Genomic DNA, 15,556 nt, shown 5'->3' with positions numbered 1-15,556 from the left:
TCATTCATCATTCACTCACTTCAAAATGGCGGCGACCAGTACTTTTCCGTGTGGACATAACGAATTCGAAGGATCCAGTTGCTGAATAATTTTTAAATTCAACTTGCTAATACATAAGCGCTTTTTTTGTATGTGTGGGACAAAAATCAATTTTTGCTGCGAACAATAACTGGATGGAGCTACCCTCAATGTCCCTTCAAACCCGGGTCTGCAAGGACAGTAGGACCCGAGGAAGTTTCGCATACGTCCCCGCTGAAAATCAAGATTTCACTGCACCCCGCGGAACAAGACTTCAAGGTATATTTCTCGCGAGATGCTCACTAATGTGTTCATTAGTGCGCATAACGAACTAAGACAGAACTTTCAGCGCTGGAGTATAATGCGAAAGCAAGACGTCCACATACTATATCGACGTCCGTGGCTGTTCTGACGTCTATGTACTTTCCATGCACACTTTCACACAATTATCTTCAGAGAACGACGTAATCGTGCGGACACGTTTTGCGGACACTTTTGCTGACGCGACATAGCTACATAATGCTCACGCATTATTACTACGCCAGGCACCGGTTTAGACCAGACTTAATGCTTCGGAGATTTCACACAGTCTGTCTAAATGTTCGTTTCTCGTAAGAAGGTATAGAAACGACATAGGTCCTGCCAAGTGCATCCTTGCCAAAGGTTTGGTTTTGGTTGATTGGGGTTTAACGTCCCAAAACGACTCAGGCTATGAGGGACGCCGTAGTGAAGGGCTCCGGAAATTTCGACCACCTGGGGTTCTTCAACGCGCACTGACATCGCACAGTAAACACGGGCCTCTAGAATTTAGCCTCCATCGAAATTCGGCCGCCGCGGCCGGGATCGAACGCGCGTCCTTCGAGCCGAGATTTGCGAGGAGATTCAAAATTGAGACAAACGAAGCGGCCTCGCATTGAACAAAAACGGCGAGGACCGCCAGCCGGTCGGTTTGTGCGGGGAGGTTGTCCTCTCCTCCTCCATCGCGGTGCGGCTGTACGGGTCGTGACCAACCTACTTCGTGCCGTTATTATTAGCGACAGAAGGTGGGGGAGGGGGATGAGGGTAACGAGGGCCGTGGCAGAACGAAACACACACCCTTCAGCCGTCGATAATTGTCCAGAGAAGTGCCGCAGGTGTGTGGCGGTAGAACAAGCACAGCTTCCGCCGACCGTTGTCGGCGCACAGAACACGGGGCACGTATACGCACTTACTGGCATGCAATAATAAGTGGTTATTTATTATGCATACTGGCATGCAGGAGGCGTGGGAGTGCCTTCAAAACTTACTTCGCACAATATGCGGAATTTGGAGATACTAAATAGAGCATTGTGCTCAATTCTGGCACACACCTCAGGCCTGGGCAGGTCTTCAAGAGGTGGTGTACGTCTTAGTTTTGCCTTAAAATAAAGCCTTCCTTCTCTGTCTTTAGTCTGCTTTACGCGGTGTTTGAAGAAACAACAGAGCAGCTTTTGGTGCACATAAGGCGTTGTAGTGACTTCAAGACTAACTGCTCACTCTACGGAACTTGAAGGTACGGAACTTTGCGGGTACGGAACTTTGCGGTGCCTTCAGAACTTAGCAGCGCTGATTAGACTGTCAACTGACGTTTCTGTCCTCCGTATCTTTTATGTCGCCCTCACCTCGTCGAACTGCTCTTTTTATTACCTATCAATAAATAGTTACTGGATTGCTACGAATCGGAGCAGCGCTAATGCGGCACACCACAGTGCAAGGCATGGGTTATAACTCAACAACACAAGTTGCGTTTCCGCATTCTGCGACCTTCTGAAATGCGGCCGCCACGGTCGGGATCGAACCCGTTAACTCATACCCAATAGCCGAACGCCATAGCAACTGAGGAAGTGCGACCTGTGAGCCAATACCAACTGGATCGGCTTTCAGTTTTTTTTGTGCATCGCATCCAGCCGTCCTTTCATCGGCGCAACCACGGTGTAAGATTGGCGCGGGTCACTGTGGCCCCGCCATCGGAAGCTAAAGTCCCTTAATTCCACTAGACGCCACTAGATGACTCTTCGTAAGCAGCCAATTTTCGCGCGGTATTTGAACCTGTTACACGGGTGACAACCGGAGCCTTCATGACAATGCAGTAACTCAAGCCTCGCTAGGACGTGAAGTGCGGACGTGAAGCGCGGACGTGAAGCGCAGACGTGAAGCGAGGACGTGAAGCGAGGACGTGAAGTGCGGACGTGAAGTGCGGACGTGAAGTGCGGACGTGAAGTGCGGCCATGAAGCGGACATGAAGCGGACACGGAGCGGACATGTCTGCTTCCTGAACCTGCAAACATGACCGTCTGTTGCTTCAGACTCTCATAGCTACTGGGTAACCGTAAGTCATGCTTCACACGCACCTGGGCATTCAAATAGAGCGACGAAACAGTGCTCACCATAGAAAATAAACACCCAGCACCGTCGACCTGACTTTCTTATTGTCTGTCCCTCCTCTTCTACGTCTTTTTTATTTTCCACCGTCGCTCTGCTACAGAAACGTTAACCGCACACACGACGACGGCAACATAGTAGCGCGCCCTTTCTCGGACAAACTCCCGCCTTCAACCTTCCTCCAGCCTTCCCCGACCCAGCGGCGTCCCTTAAACGTCTCAGCCTTGCATTTCGCTCGGACGTGAGACGTTTATACCGCACCACGATGCGCTCATTGTTTTCGACGCGGCGCGCTAAGATAGCGCGGCACTCGGCCAACACTGCATGGGCAATGCATGCAGTGAAAAAATTATACAAAACGAAACGGGGCCGCCCTCTCACCCCCTCGCCGTACGACCCCCTCAACCATGCGTCGCGCATCAGTACCAGCAGCAGCAGCCGCGTTCGCGACGAAGACAACGGCGACCCGGCCGCGAACAGGCCTCTTCTATTACTCTCCCCTCGCTCAACGCGGCCGGCCGGGGAGAGAGGTCAAGCATTCGGCGATTGTCTTCGACCCGTTCGACCTCGCCGCCCGCCGTCCGAAAAGTTACCGCACGCACAAGTGCGCACGGCCTCCCGCCCGCATTAATCGAAGACCCCCCCGCCTCCTCCGCACTGTACTACTCCACCTCCGGTATTGTGCCGGCCATTTGACTCTCTCCTCCGCTCTGTCCAGGTTGCTCGAGTACCGTATCCACGCGCTCTTAGCCATCTCGTCGTCGAGTTCCACCGCCGGTTAAAGGAAAGCCGCTTTCTGTGACATCCTCCGCGCGTGGGAACGGCGCACTACAGGGAGAGAAAGCTGTAAAGGAACAGATGTAAAGATAAAGCGCGCCAGTGCCGCTGCTATCTGGCCAACGGAAAGGAACGAGTCGCAAAAAAAAAGCAACAGCGAAGAAACGACAGCTAAAGCCAAGACCGTCTTGAACGAACAGCGACTCATAAGGGAGCTGCGGGATTGGACACTGAGCGGTCTGCATCTCGGAGCCTGTGCCGACCCACTGGCACCGGTCGAAAGTAACAGTACACGAGGACAGGCGACCGTGCGGAAGGGAGGGTACGGGGACAAAACTTCCGGAATCGAACGTCAGCAGGACGGTCGACGGGGGCAGAACGAAAAGAAAGAGTCGTCAAAAGAAGACATTTGCAACCTTGCCTCTACAATATAGCTCCTGTTTTGTTAACTCCCTTCAGTCGTTGTCAATGGTTCATTGATCCGTTATGATTCGAAAGCCCGTAAAGCAAGACGATGCTGCATATACGCCTTCAAAGGAGCCTCTCCAGCCAATGGCGTCGATCGGCTGTCATTATGTCGTGGTTAATCCTACTGCCCCTGCCAATCCCCTGTGACGTCACGCTAAGTCGTCACGAGAATCGGTCGACGCTGTTGGCTAGAGGGCTTCCTATGAGGCCTTCAGAACCCAGCGGCTGCGGGGTCTGGGCAGCAGAGGGTTCGCTAGAACCTCTGGATCCGGACAGCTAGTCCGCCATTGTAAGCTGAACCTGGCAGGGTCTAAAGCAACCTAAAACTTGTCTGAAAGCAAAGTCTATGTAAGAAAGAGGATATTATCCTCATTACCGTTTCGTCGGCTAGGCAAAGTCCACCAACGGACAACACACATTACACTTAAAGGTGCACTGAAGAGGATTCTGAACTTGTCTTTTTGCCGCGGGAACTCGATCTACACGTTCTGAGCATTCTTGGAAACTGCGATGTATTGCCCTGTGTGGCCGATTTCCCTAATTAAATCGAATTAACGTCCGGCTCCCGCCCTTTTTTTTTGAATTCTGCCTCGTACGGTGGGAGGAGTCGACCAACGCGCGAAGTTCCTTTCAGCCAGCTCCGTGGAGGCTTTGCTTTCGCTTTATTTTGTTTTTTAGGTTTCCATGAATAAATAGTTTCATTCCCAGGTAATATAGCCGCAAAATAAGCCCGCAGAAATAAAAATACGCGCGGACTATTTGCTACTACGGACTACTACGTATTACTCCGCCGATGGCAGAGCGGCAAGCCGCCACGGGACTGGGTGAAAGGCACTCCACGCGTTGGTCGACTCCGCCCACCGTACGAGGCAGAATAAAAAAAAAAGGGCGGGAGCCGGCCGTTAATTCGATTTAATTTGGGAAATCGGCCATACAGGGCAATAAGTTGCAGTTTCTAAGAATGCTAGGAACGTGTAGATCGAGTTCCCGCGGCAAAAAGACAAGTTCAGATTCCTCTTCAGTGCACCTTTAACTCCAACCACACGGTTGCTAGCCGCGCCCTGCCTCCCTCGGCAAACTTACCTCTAAAGATTACCACCAAAGATCCAAATGTTATTGTAGCGCGGAATGACAGGCTCCGCCGTGCGGATTCTCTCCAACTCAAGTGAGTACCGAAAGAAAAGCGTACTTCACGCATCTGTAGACCGCCACGCTATCCTGCTACCGGCACACCATTGTGCTGTCACATTTATGAATCGGTAACACAAGTTATCTCTCCCCTATATAGTGCAATTTAATTCCAACCTGACGAGAAAGTTTCGTACCACAGTTCTCTCTTAGTACCAAAAAAGAATATTGTGTTCAGTTATACGTTACATTTTACTTTGCCAAGCGACCTCATGAGCAGAATTTTTCGAATCACAACCTACAACCAACTTCAACATCGTGACCTCTCTCATAGCCGATATAATATGAATAAAGGCTGTTCAGCTGAAATGGGAATCGTCTGAGCTGTGGTTGCGGGTGGTTCCATCATTTGTGAGAAATCGGTTGTAAATCAATTTTTGTTCCTTGAGTTTTAATTCACTTGTAATCAATTAAATTTATATTGGGTCATATCGGTCAATAACATATTGAATTTTTATAGACCGAAGTCATTAGATTAATAGACTTTTCATAAACTCAATAAATACTCTATAAACCGTTAATTGCATCTTAGTATGCATTTTTGTAACGGTCTTCCGTTCGATGGAAATAGGAACAAAAAAAAAAAAGCTCCACACCTAACACGAAGCCGGCATGGCTTCACAATCACGGCAGCAGTCCCGAAAAATTCTCTCATTTGATAACTGGACGGAGCCGAGTGACCCGTAGTCCTCCAACATATTGCAAAAAAACGAAACTATAGCTTCCGTCCGTGCGAACACAGTCTGCGATCGACGCTGCCTGTATGGACGAGAGGCTGGACCAAACTGCGCCGTCCGAAATTGTGGCGAAGTTATATGCCCCTCTTGTTACTATACTCCACGTGACCTAGAAGCCGAGCACCCCAAAACGAGCCTTGCTAGAGGACGGTTCTCGGTAGAAGCCGACGGATATGGCCGTCGTAAATTACGAACAGTCGTGGCTTCGGCGAGAACCACCCGCCTTCTCATAAGGAGAAACTCTCTCCCTCCGCTACCCCTCCTCTCCGAGAGTACGAATATGGGGGAGAAAAGGCAGCCTCGGCGTGAGGGAAAGCGACCCTCCAACAGCCGCTCTTCCGCGGCTGAGGCGGGATTTCCTGGAATCCCGCAGTTCGGGAGAATTTGGAGATGAGGCCACGGCGCCAGCGGCGAGCGTCTGCTGATGAATTGCGAAGACGAGACTCACCTCCATCAATTTCGTACCACGGTGTCTGGTTTGATATTTATGAGGTTTAAGGTCCCGAAACGACTCAGGCTACAAGGGACGCCGCAGTGGAAGGCTCGGGATAATTTCTACCGCCTGGCTTCTTTGACATGCACTGACATCGCACAGTACACGAGCCTCTAGAATTTCATCATCACCCTCATCAGCCTGACTACACCCACTGCAGGGCAGTCTTCTCCCATATCTCTTCAATTAACCCTGTACTTTGCCAGATGCGACCACCGTATCCCCGCAAACACCTTAATCTAATCTTAATCTCAACTGCAACAAACCAATCTGGCATTTCACAACCATCGAAAGGCGACCACCGCGGCCGGGATCGAACCCGCGTCTTTCGAGTCATCAGCCGAGCACCATAATCACTAAAGGCACACTGCAGCGAGTGTACCACGATGTCAGTAAGTGCAAACACGAGTTTTATCTGGTGGTGGTCAAATGTTTAGCAAGGGGGAGGGGGAGTTATTTTTTCCCCCCCTGAAGCCTTCCAAACATTCTCCTGAACGAAGTCTGAAACGCGGCAACTTCAAAGCAATGCGTTACAGCAAGTCGGGGCACGTGTCTCGAAGACGTCAATGCCACAGGGAAGTCAAGCAATCCAAGCCAAAACCATGAGCGGCCGAGTGCTTGAAGTCGCGCTTTACGGCGCAGCTCAAAAGCGCGCCTGCTGCACGACTTGAGCCGCGAAGCGTTCGGCGCCCGTTTAGAGAAGCTCGGAATTGAAAGGGAAAGGAGGAAGCAAATGGAGAGAGAGAGAGAGAGAGAGAGAGAAACTCGAACATATGAGGATGAAGGCTAGCCATTTGGGCTCGGTGACCTCGACCTCCGAGGTCTTCTAGAGCGCGCGCGCAGGCTGACATGAACGGGCACTATTACGCGCGCTCGCTAGATAGCACACATACACGAACGCAAGCATACACACAAATAAACGTACAAGCTCAGACACAAACACACAAAAAACCAGCGCATAGCGCACACTTATATGGCAGGAGAGCCCGTGAAATACCGAACAATGGGGGCGGAACCCCTATTCGGACGAAGTCTGGTTCGCGTTCGAGAAGAAGAGAGAAGTGAAAGATGCGCGTAGAGCGAGCGACGCTCTTTCTCGAAATAGATGGCTCGCTCTCGTGCCCTGCAAAAGGGCAGCGTCAAGTCCACTTTCGCGAGCGAGCGAAAACGCGAAGCCGCGCGTTGAAGACGCCGCCGCCGCTAGCTCGACTCCAAAGCCAAGGGAGTGACACTCTCATAGAGCCAATGGGGACGTTTTTTTTTAGAAGGCGATGGTGGCGGCACCTGGGAGAGGCGGTAAACGCATCAAAAATCCAATATGGCGGCACGCGTTTAGGCGGCTGGTTGTGGCCGGTTGCTCGCGCTACAGTGCACTGTACCCGCGCGTTCCTGGTGCTGGCGGCCGCTAGCTCGATCCAAGCTTTGTAAATAGTGGTGATTAACTGATCCCGCGCTGCATTCACGCTTGATTTCCTAAGTACTTACGGAATCTGCTCACTCGCTTTTGTATTTCGATGTGTCTGTTGATGTAGCATGGTGTATGGTGGCGAGCGGCGCGACTGCTTAGCAGCTGCGCTCGATCGAGAACGAAAAGCGTAAATGGTTTTTTGTACAAAGAACAATTTATTAAAAGAACATCAGCAGTGACAATCGATGTCCAAAAAGTGATTTTAAGTATGAGTGACATTGCAGTATCAGTAAAAGGCATCCTAAAAATCCAAATAAAAAAAAAACGCCATTATGTAAACCTAGCAGACATGAGCGCACAGAGAATATATAGGGGATAAAAAAAGGTATCAAGGTACAGTATACATAATAAAATGCTACATGACTGAATATACGTTTGTACGCGACTTTGTAAGAGATTTAGGTAAATAGCAGAGAAGTAAAACATCTGACCTGTATTGAAACGCATCAGTCTGTGGCTATGAATAAACACACGCAGAGAAAATTTTCAACCTTTGACTGGTGTAGAAGAAATCACAGTGCGTTGGGCTAGGGACAACATAATATGCTGCAGTGCTAGTGCTTCGTATAAAAACTCCAAGAAAAGCTCACTGTGTGACTCGACATGACGCCAATGACGCTGCTGCAGTGCGAATGTCGCCGACGTCGCCGTTTTCGCTTGCGCGGCTGACCGTGCGTCGTCTGCTTGTCGTCTGCTGCCGCGTTACCCGCGTCGTCATCTTCGCAACTAATTTCTTTGATGTCTTATTTTTAATACCTATGGCTGGTTATAATTTAGTTCATAAGCATGTTTTTGTTATTGATAGTGGTCGAAAAATTTCACTTTTATTAGGCTTAACTGCAGCCCCGTTTACCGCCGATACCAGGATCGCTGCAATCGTTTTGACCGGGGCGCCACCCTCGGCGCGGACGCGCAACTTGCAACATGCCACAGCCCTGCCAAAGCGACGCGCACGCCGACATAGCGAGCGACCAGCCGATGGCTCGAACAAAAGCGGGCCACACGGAGAGCAGACGACGACGCGGCAGTACGCATGCGCAGTAAATATACGGTCTCGCACCGAACGAGAAGAGGTTCCTTATTGTTTTTTTTTTTCTCGCAGCGCCGACCTCCCAGTTAACACTTCGCCCCCTCCCCCGCGTTCTTTTTTCTTTCTCGGTCCAAACGCGTTAGGAAGCGAGAATGAAAAATAGGCTTCGGCGCCGTTTCGTAGAGAGGTCGAAGATTGAAATGTGGGACTGCGGGTAGTACGGGTCGAAGCAATGCAGAAGAGACGACGATAAACGGAGAGACGGCTTAGCGACTCTTTCTTTGAGGTCAGAGGCGCTTGCGTTTAGGAGTAATACGCCTCCAGGAACGGAGAACTTCGAACCGAGAGGTCAACGCAAGACTTCAACGCCTCAGTCACGCCAAATAATATTAAGAAGGGACATTCTTAGACCGCTTTCCTTGACGCGCGAGACGCAGAAACGTAGGTGACAAAGCGTGCAGGCGGCTCTGGTCAGATTTTTCCGGGGTCAATGGGGTCACGGCCGGATTTTTTTTTTCAGTTTTTTTTTTGCCGCGTGGCATTATTCGTAGGGTCAAAGTGTGCGAGCGAAAGGCGCGCAAAGAGTACCGGTCGTCCCAGTTTCAGCTAAAGGTCGTCAAGTGTGCCGACTATGCTATAAGCTGACGAAACGAGAGATTTCTTTACAACGATGCCAGAAGTGGTAGTGATGATAGGTTCTTGGTTCCCGTTGTCTTCTTAGTCTTCTTCGGACTTAGACTTCTTCGGACTTAGTCTTCTTCGGACTTAGTCTTCTTCGGACTTAGTCTTCGTTGGCTCTCACAGAAACTCAGAAGAGATCCAAATGACGCAATGATTTATAAGCAGCAAATATGTGCAAAGCATTCACAGCAAATCAACTTGCAGTGGACAAACTCTCTGGCCGCCCTGCCGACCCTTTCCGCGGCTACTCGAGCGTGGTGTCTGCCCACCTAGATCCACAAAAGTCGACCCTCGGAAAGATGGTGCGGTGGCGCTCAAATAGCAAAAAATCCCCCATCCTTTCCGCAGATAAAACAAAAAGCGATGAAAGCAGATCTCTGCCTGACATTTGTTCTGACATGACTTTCAAGCTTTTGTATTTGTCAAAAGTGATGTCAGGTGTTGCGAGGTACGGGCTGTTGACACGGTGAAGGCTAGGAATTGGGTCTTTATTAAAAGAATTGACCCAAACGAAAAGAGGGCCCCCGGCCCTAGGAAAATACAGACTGGCTCCCCGAGCAGCTGCTCTCTTCCGCTGCTGGAGGAAGACTCTCCTCGTTAACACCCGTGCGTTCACTCCTGCTCCGTCGAACGCCGTGCCCACGTGACCCAGCTGGGCGTTCTCAGAGGCGTCCCTCTGCGCTGACGGTCGCGCTCTCGAACGCCGTGTCCACGCGTTCGTGTCCCTGGGCATTTACGTTCGCGTTTTCGAACGCCGAACATGAGCCCCGCGTCCGTGAAGAGGCCGGCACCCTGCGATGCCGAGTAAAGGTCCGAACGCTCGCGGCACAAACAGTTTCCGGATCTCTGGCCCACAGGCCAGCAGTGTCTTGTAACGTAACAAACTCCTCCCCCCGATGAAGTCCTTCGCCGAGGCTGCGTCCACAGATGTAGGGTCGAGAGAAGGCGGTCCGAACGACAACAGGGCAAATGCATGCGCTCACTTTGTGCGCGCTCACACACACACACACTTTCGCGGAACCCCCTGGCTGACGGTGCCCAAGCGACGAACGACTGCCAGACGCCGATTGCCAGAAAAACTCTCCCTGCCTGTTTTTGATAAACAAGTATTCGGCTGTCGACAACACATGACAAAACACAAAACAACAAAAGCAACGCAGAGGTCTAACACGATGCTTTAGCGCCGTCTCATATTTTCGCAGCTTAGAATCCTCTGCTCAGACCGCCCGCATTTCGGTTTTTTACTGTTATTTTTATTCTCGTTTTTTTGAGAAGCCCATGCCCTGTTTCTAGCAGGACTACTCAGTCTCATCCCGACTGCACTTGTCTTGAGACAACACGGCTCTGCTATCTTTGCATATCGAGGCCTTTTTATGGGCTTGCTGCCACTTTCCTCTTTAGACGCCGACTTCCTGACATTTTTGGGGGGTTGGTTCTGTGACCTATCCGCCCGCGTCGCACGCTCAGAACCTGGTTTCTGACACGGAATGCGGTTCTTTTCTTTAGGCTTTAAAACAACCCCATATTTCTTTACATCAGTGACAGGTAGCCCTGCCAAATCAAGATAAGAGCCCTTCATTTGTTTTTGCTCCGGCAGTGGTGCGTTCATCTCTTCTCTTTGCTGCGAGCCTCCCGCGTTCACCTCGATACCAACAGCCGACTCCGTAGGTTTCCCACACTCGCCAAAGGTACACTTCTCTACAGGTTGACGAGCAACTATCTCGTTGGCGTCGCAGCTAGGCACCAACTCCACGCAAACGACCGCCGGACATTTGACTGCCTCTAGGTTATGCGACTCGTACCTCTCAGGATTGTCCTGTCGCGTCTTTTCGCACAGTTTACGACTATATTCTTCCTGTGCATGTTCTTGGCACTCAGTTTTCTCACTCTCCACTTTTGCCCAAGTTACGCATCCTTCATTCCTGAGTGCTTCTCGGAGCATCTCAATTTCAATGTCATCGCCTACTTTGAACAGCTGAAGCAAGTTCGTCATCTTAACATTACCTCCCTGAGGTGCGACGGCACTTTCACCCCGTTCTAACCTGGCGCGTTCGAGCCTTGCCTTCTCGATTTCGAGCTGCAATCTTTTCAACTCCCGCTCCTGTTCCTCTATTTCCCCCATCTCTTGCTCTGCTGCTACCCGTTTCTCTTCTATTCTTTTCCGCTCATTTTCCTTCTGCACTCGGCATATCTTTTCCCAAGCATCAGTTATCTCGACCTCTTCAAACTCCTCCTCTTCAATTTTATGGCGAATCTCTGGCTTCCTCATACTTTGGTTTACCTCTAAACCAAGTTCAGCTGCCAACAGCAGCAATTCGTCTTTGCTCAGTTTCTTTATGTCCATGGTTGGCGAGAGCCGACTACAAAATTTGCAAACTAATCACACACCCAGTGGTGAATAAATGCAGTCGATTCCTCAGATAGAACCCTGTTCTAAATCATCTGGCAATACGTAGTCGCTTCAGCACTCACCCAACCAGGAGCCCTTGATGGCCACCGTGACTTCCGAAGTCAGGAACTGCCAAGTCCGGCGATCCCAGATCGTCGTTGGTTGTCTTCTCGCCTGGCCTTCACGCTGCGCTGCGACGAAGGTGACTCCCTGAGCCACGTAGCGGAGCTCCGATGATCCCGGATCCTCGAAGGCGCTCTCTCGTCAGCAGTTGTCCACCAGCCTTGTCCTTATCCCGCCGCTGCCAACCAGTTTGTTGCGAGGTACGGGCTGTTGACACGGTGAAGGCTAGGAATTGGGTCTTTATTAAAAGAATTGACCCAAACGAAAAGAGGGCCCCCGGCCCTAGGAAAATACAGACTGGCTCCCCGAGCAGCTGCTCTCTTCCGCTGCTGGAGGAAGACTCTCCTCGTTAACACCCGTGCGTTCACTCCTGCTCCGTCGAACGCCGTGCCCACGTGACCCAGCTGGGCGTTCTCAGAGGCGTCCCTCTGCGCTGACGGTCGCGCTCTCGAACGCCGTGTCCACGCGTTCGTGTCCCTGGGCATTTACGTTCGCGTTTTCGAACGCCGAACATGAGCCCCGCGTCCGTGAAGAGGCCGGCACCCTGCGATGCCGAGTAAAGGTCCGAACGCTCGCGGCACAAACAGTTTCCGGATCTCTGGCCCACAGGCCAGCAGTGTCTTGTAACGTAACACAGGGTTTCTCAATCAGCTTCGTCTACAAAGGTCGGTGGAAGGAACATGATCCTTCGGAATTACCAACAGGCCGGATGCGGGCTGCAGTCTAAAGAGTACGTGCCACCTTTTCTGTGCTCAGCGGCCAATCCATTGGCTCAACTTCTATGATGTTGGCGTCGATCACTATCAACACACTACGAGAAACGCTGAACATCGCCGTAAAGCGAAGCATAAGGTCTGCTTTTTCAACTCGCCGATGGTCCCACAACGAGATATACAAAAGAAAAAAATGCAGGTTAAGGTGAAGCATTTTCCTTCAACTAAGCACAAAGACCGGCCAGCACAAAGTAATGGAGAAAAACTTTTCTTCCTTCCTGCTTTTCTCGTATTAGGTGCGCTTACTCGAATGACAATGCATTTGGCTAGCGAAACAAGTACGCAAGACCTCGTGCAACAGGGACCAAAACACGAGGGAAAAAAAGGATAAGACCACGCTTTTAAAGGCTGCGCTCGTAAAACAGGTGCTCTAACAGCGCGTTGGTTTCTTTACAGCACACCACTGGATGACGCCCTATACTTGTCGGCAGTTCACCAAACGCTGCGTCACCCTGTGACGTCACAGGGTGACGCAGCGGGAGTGACGCCGCCACGCCCGATTTTCGAGACGCCAAAAAAAGTCAATCACACTGATATCAGCCGGGCAGCGTATTGAATGCCGTCAAACTATACGCGCAGCCGTAGCGACGCTCCGTAGCATCAGTGATGAGGACTAAGGTATTTTGCGTTGAAGCATGAAAGAATGATGTAGCGAAAATAAGAAAAACCATTTTCTTAAAGTGGACAGCTCCACAAAATGGTTACTTTTCTTATCATACGACGCGAATGCTCGGACTAAGGCCCCTCAATATTGCGGAGATGGCGGCATTATTTCGTACCACCGCCATCCTCCTCATTTTCCCCTCTATTTTTCCTTTCTTGCGTCGCTGTGATTGGCCAGGCGCGGTCTGCACGTGATGCAACACCTCATGACCAGCGATGATTTTTTACACTTTCTAAAAAAAAAGTTTTTTAAACAGTTCAGTGCATGCGCAAGACAAAGCCCAGTCGTAGCCGACTGAATGAGCGATTGAAGAAATGGTTACCGAAAGGCTCAATAACCGATTAATTCGAGGTGCAAAAAAAAAATTCATGCTTTCCCTATACATGGACACATTTTGATACTTTTGGAAGCCCACAAGTGTAACGGTGAGCGTGGAAGTTTGGGGAGTAAGCCTGCAGGAAAGGGTTATATAGTTCGGACGCCGATAAAGCATGCCCGTGGAACTTCGCCCTGTATTTCACTGCACGCTATTACTATAGTCTACGGAGTGTTTGCTCCTAGGGCGTAGCCATAATTACACAATGACGTCAGAGTGCACAGCGGGTAGGAGCGTCGGTGAACGACGCGTTCTCGCAGCGTTTGTGACGCAACCTCGGCCCGCGAACCTTTACCGCCATGCCCTCGTGAGACTACCGGAAAATTACAGATGGCTTGGGTGTCGACTTGGACACATATAGACACTGGTAATCCCTATGCATGCTTTATGAATGTCAGCGACCACTTCTAGTACTGCCCGGTGTTCTCTCTCGTACATTTTACAGCGTTAGACGTGTTATATGGATTTTTTTTTTCGCCGTAAACTGGTTCGCCATCGTACGCCACCTGATGGTTGATTACAATGTTATACAGGCCGGCCTGGCCGAGAGGAACCATGATAGAAGAAGGATCAGCCGCTCTCGTGGGCAGCGCGGCACAAATCGGCCGCTACCACCTCCTCGGCCCGGCGAAAAAAAAGTGCGTCAGTTTCTCGGTTTTATATTACATCCCGCCAACATTCCGTCTGGCCATAGCCCCCGACAGTTACCTCCGTCAATACCGCTCCACAATTCCGTCCGACAATTCTGCCCAAAAATGCGTCAGATAATTCCGTCCGAAAATACGTCCCTGCGATTCGGTCCGAAAATCCGTCCGACAATTCCGACCCTATTTCTGCGTCTGCTGGCGTGTGAAACAAACAACACAGCGTCACGCTCCCCAACAAAACACGCGGTTAAAGAAAAACAAGGGTCCTGGAACCATACAAGGTTTAGGCGGCGGAAGTTTAGTAGGCGGCTGCACAGCGCATAAAAACATCGGCACGCCGAAAGCACATACATACCAGAAAAAAAAAATGTTCTTACCTCAGAGGCGTCCGACCCAACGCCTCCGACCGTCGTCTCGTCGCCGCCATGGGGTGTGCCCCACAGCCTAAATATGCAGGCGCAGCGGCGACTCATCGCCTCACAATTCGGGCAGCGCCACCAAAAAGCAGCCGTCTCCGTTTTTGAAAAACACACCGCACGGCAGAAAATAAAGCATGGCTGCGCGAACCGTTTGTGACGTCATCACGTTAGTGCCAAGAACACCCACACGAAAGCAGACCAAACCAACGACTCGGTGTTTCAACGTATAAGGGCTGAGATCTCTCTAAATGGAATGCATTTGCACTTTAAGCAAGTTGATCCTAGAAAGGCTACAGGAATGCTGTCTGTAGCGCCCATGACGGTGCCGGTATAAATCATGTGATATGAAAAAAATCCTTTGTCGTCGCCATATTAGTTCATATATTAATACACCCTGCATGTAATCCGCAGAGCAACGATGGCTGCTTATCAGAGGCGTTACCATGATGGCCGCCACCACTGTTTCTAAATATGTTCAGAGGATGTGGCGCGGTCTTAGTCTCAATAAATGTTTACATCATCATCATCATCATCTATGATACAGGGGTATTCACCCACATGCCCCAGCACATGCCACTTTGCGGCCCTAAATCCGTCTAGTTTCAGGGTCTCCCGATATGTTCCTACTGTTCGTGAATGCCCCCCCCCCCCCCCTCTTCCCAAGTTTCGTTCGGTTGAGCTGCATATCACAAATGTCAAGAGCAAACGAACAGATCTGAATTCTTTTAAAACTGTTAATAATTCGCTATTACTAGAAGTAATACTAATAATAATCGTGAAGGCCGGCCGCGCTGCGAGCACGCCAGCGCCGCCAACGAGTCATCGTCCCGTTCGGAGTAGAGATGTGAAGGCCTGAAAAAAACACTGCAATTTTGGAAAAAAACCGGTTTTTTTTCGTTTTTTTC

At 50.5% G+C, this 15,556-nt stretch overlaps 2 protein-coding genes across 3 annotated transcripts in view; one reads left to right on the top strand and one right to left on the bottom strand.

Annotated features, from left to right (window-relative positions):
* Positions 1-15,556, bottom strand: part of LOC149366099 (rho family-interacting cell polarization regulator 2-like) — a 146,030-nt gene that overhangs the window by 111,214 nt on the left and 19,260 nt on the right. The window lies entirely within an intron of this gene.
* The window catches only part of LOC149366094 (UDP-glucose 4-epimerase-like), a 73,005-nt gene continuing 69,794 nt past the window's right edge, over positions 12,346-15,556 (top strand). Inside the window, exon 1 of the mRNA XM_089548571.1 lies at positions 12,346-12,502. The gene's annotated coding sequence lies outside the window, so the exon portion shown is untranslated. The remainder of the gene's footprint in view (positions 12,503-15,556) is intronic.

This window comes from Amblyomma mixtum, chromosome 1, assembly GCF_055824585.1.
Source record: "Amblyomma mixtum isolate Tamu chromosome 1, ASM5582458v1, whole genome shotgun sequence".
NCBI lineage: Eukaryota > Metazoa > Arthropoda > Arachnida > Ixodida > Ixodidae > Amblyomma > Amblyomma mixtum.
The sequence above is the reverse complement of the archived record's forward strand: the minus strand, read 5'-3'. Positions and strand labels throughout refer to the sequence as shown.